The sequence below is a fragment of the Gavialis gangeticus genome, unplaced genomic scaffold, assembly GCF_001723915.1.
Source record: "Gavialis gangeticus isolate Ggan-Ray unplaced genomic scaffold, GavGan_comp1, whole genome shotgun sequence".
NCBI lineage: Eukaryota > Metazoa > Chordata > Crocodylia > Gavialidae > Gavialis > Gavialis gangeticus.
In genome coordinates, this window is record NW_017729034.1 from 60221754 (window position 1) to 60225210 (window position 3457).

At 39.9% G+C, this 3457-nt stretch overlaps 1 long non-coding RNA gene across 1 annotated transcript in view; it reads left to right on the forward strand.

Moving 5' to 3' along the window:
• Positions 1-792: 792 nt before the first annotated feature.
• LOC109304348 overlaps positions 793-3457 on the forward strand; it is a 3933-nt gene continuing 1268 nt past the window's right edge. Inside the window, exon 1 of the long non-coding RNA XR_002099369.1 lies at positions 793-1064. This is a non-coding gene — a long non-coding RNA (uncharacterized LOC109304348). The remainder of the gene's footprint in view (positions 1065-3457) is intronic.

Sequence of the window (3457 nt, forward strand, 5' to 3'; positions counted from 1 at the left end):
ACTTAGAACTCAAAGGAAGGTGACCTGGTTGAGCCATCATGACGAGATGATGATAAAAAGCTTGATTTGGGGGAGCCTGGGAGGCAGGGGGAAGCCCAGGATGGGATGAGGGACAGGGGTACTACAGGCCTCCAAGATCCCATTGGCCTGAACATTTGACTGCTCCAAACTTAAGCTAGCACTAGCACCAATCACCATTTGAGCAGCTCACTGTGCAATGTGTAACGAGGCCCTAACTTACACTCCTAGAATTTTAGCTCTGATTCTTTCAAAGGTAATGCCCCATTGATTTAGGTAAAATAACTTCAGTTAAGGGATTTACTTCTGTCTGCTACTCTTTTTCCACTTGTGTAATGCTGATTACAGTGGTATAACCTGCCCTCTATCAGGGCCTGGAGGAAGGAAGAAGAAAGAGACTGAAACTTATACCACCTATACAATTGGATCATTTCACCATAGCAAATTCTTAGCCTTCAGCTGGTAGTGACTTCTCCTTACTCTCCAGGGTTAGCAAACAGTTATAGTTAAACAACTTAAAACCCCTTTGCTGACTTTTGAAAAAATAAGAGTAATTTGTTGTGTTCTTTATTCTTTGGAAGAGATTTTTCTTTAATTTTAAACATCATCATTTTAAACATACCTTTATTTTTTCCTGAGCAAGATCTTTATCTAGTGAAAGTTGCCATTTTTTTTGTCTTCAGTATAATCATGCTGATGTATCATCCTCCATTTAGCTTTGTATCTTTATAACACTCCAGTTCTGGAAGTGTAAAGATATAAGTAATATAACCTTTGTCACAATCACTATGTTTGTTGTATGTCCAATTTAGCTGGATCTGGAGCTAAGAATGGTCTTATATCAAATTTTAAGTCCAGGCAAAAGACATCTGAAATAAGCTTCAAGACTGAATCCATGTCACAACCAAAGTCAACATTAATGCCTCCAGTGAGGCTGGGATTTCATGCCAAATGCTTCCTGAGCTGATGTTCCAAGAGTTTTGAAGTTTACTCATCTCTAGTCTCTAACGATCCAAGAATCTGCCTACTTTCTTTTCTATTCTAAGGTATGGCTGTAACCCTGACTTTTCACTTAAGGCTATAACAGGATTTGGAACAAATGAGAATCACCCCGCATTCATAACTATAATTATCTGGTGTCAGAGAAATCCAGGAAAACTTTGGACATCATGTGGAGAACCACCAAACAATCCTGAGCATCTTGACATACTGGAAAAACATACTTCCCTATAAATATCCATTTTAGCAAGGGAAGTCACATGATTTCTTTTACGAGCTTTGAGAGATTTTTGTCCAAACTACAGTAGTAACTAAATATAACATGGATCACTGTTTTATTCTGCTGTGCCAAAATACTTTGGCTCAAACACTTGGAGCAAGGCTCAAGTGGTACGTATTTAACAAAAGAAATTTCCCTTATTTTCCTGTTCCTCTTCCTCTACTCTCTGTTGGTCAGTGTGTGCATGCAGTGTACTTAAATCAAATTGTAGAAGGAAGGTATTTTTTTTCAGGGCAATTCTTAAAATCTATGTATTCCTGTTTATGGTTAGATTAAAACCTGGGAAAGCATGGTAATCCCTTCAATTTTTTTTAAAGAAAACTTTTCAGAAGCACTTAATTGAAATTTATGTATTTATTGGAGCTCATGAGAATGAATTTGAACTATAAATTGAGTAGTTGGTTGTGGAATGTGCTTAGCTTACTAGTTTATTTAATCTATACTGCCAGGGAAGGCTGAAGACCTTAAAGAGGGTGAGCCACAACAGACCTGGGAAAAGAAGTGAAACGAATTGAAGCTGCTGAAGTCTGGATTTGCTCCTCTCACCTACCCACACAATGCTGACCGTGGTCTGACGAAGGCATGGGGAGCCTTTCCCTGCTTCTCCACTCCTCCTGGTCCTCAGGAGTTGTCAAGCAGCCTCTGCTTCCCCGGTGTTCCCCAGACAGGGGTCAACCTGGATAAAGTGGGGGAACATTTCTCCCTGCTTCATTTCTCCCAGATCCCGGAAGGAGTGGAGCAATGGAAGGATACGCGTGTTCATTCCTGTTCAAGTAACTTCAATGCCTGTATGCCTGTGATGACCTCTGCTCAGAGGTGGATCTGCTTATAGAAGATATTAGATACATTGGCTATTTTATTTAGTATTAAGCATCTGCAGCACTCTGGGTTGTTGTGCAGCAGACAAAGACTTTTCTTCCAGTGTACTATATTTCTATCAGAAGAATATTATGTCTTCAGTAATAAGTACTGCTGCACTTGATTTATGTAAAGACATATCAATTAGCTAATTTGGAGGCAGTGTAAATGAGATCTACTAAATAATGTAGGAAGAGCACATTCCATGAGCAATCTTTTAAGTATAGTTTAGTACTGCAAGTTAAAATTGAATGGCTGGAAGTGTGACAGGCTAGGAAAGGTTTTAATAAAGATTTATTATGAATTTTGGAAATACTTAGATAAGTTGCTTAGGTCCAGTTAGAACTGAAAAGGATGACCAGATTTTCCAGGCACCAAGCTGAAAACATTCGGAAATAATTCTCCCTTCAATTCCCAACTCTCACAGAAAGAAATTATGCTTGGGCCATTTTGCAATCCTTCAATAGAATACTGGCCATGTCTACAGTACTGTGCAGTAGTGTCACATGGCAGAAAGCATGCAAATGCTACTGCGCAGTAGTCCCTGGCAACTGAGCAGTCAGCATCACAAAAAAGCTGTTCAGCGCAGCTACTGTGCAGTAACTCAGGTTACTGTGCAGTCATTTAGTACATATCTTGTGTAGATGCAGTCACTGGAGATTACTTTTAAGTAACTATGGTAATAAATGATTGGGCTTACCCCCTGTATATTACATTGGCAAAATATATTTGTTTTCAGTCTTGAGAAAAAGCTTCAACATGGAAATTACTATGAAAAAGGTCAAGGATTTCACAACTGCAGGACTTGTTCTGTTCACAGGTTTCTTAAACTGAGTAAATGTTTACTCTTATGAGTTCCAGATGAAATCTGCTTAGATTGTAATTGTGTAAAGATATTCAGGGAGGTTAGGGGAAGTTAGACCATATTAAAAATGGCCAACCAATCTAACTTAGTTTGCCCACTTGTGGACCTTGCACTTAGATCCCTAGTTAGGTTGATCTAACTATGAACTGTACAGAAGCTCCAGGAAGGTTAAATCAGTCAAAAAATGGCTGACCCAATCTAATTTAACTGTACCTGGAGGTGCACTAAATTAGAAAAGGTATGGCTAGCTTAGACCAATCTTCCGACCCTCTTTACATGTTCCCAGTGCAGCCTTCTGTCTATGTTTTTCCTACCTGCCTCCCCCAGCACCAGGCTATTTTTAACCCTCTAGCCCCTCTCCCACTCCCAGATGGACAACCCTCATCCCACAGACCAGCTAACATCCCACTCCCTGAGCTGGCCAACCCCCCCTGAGC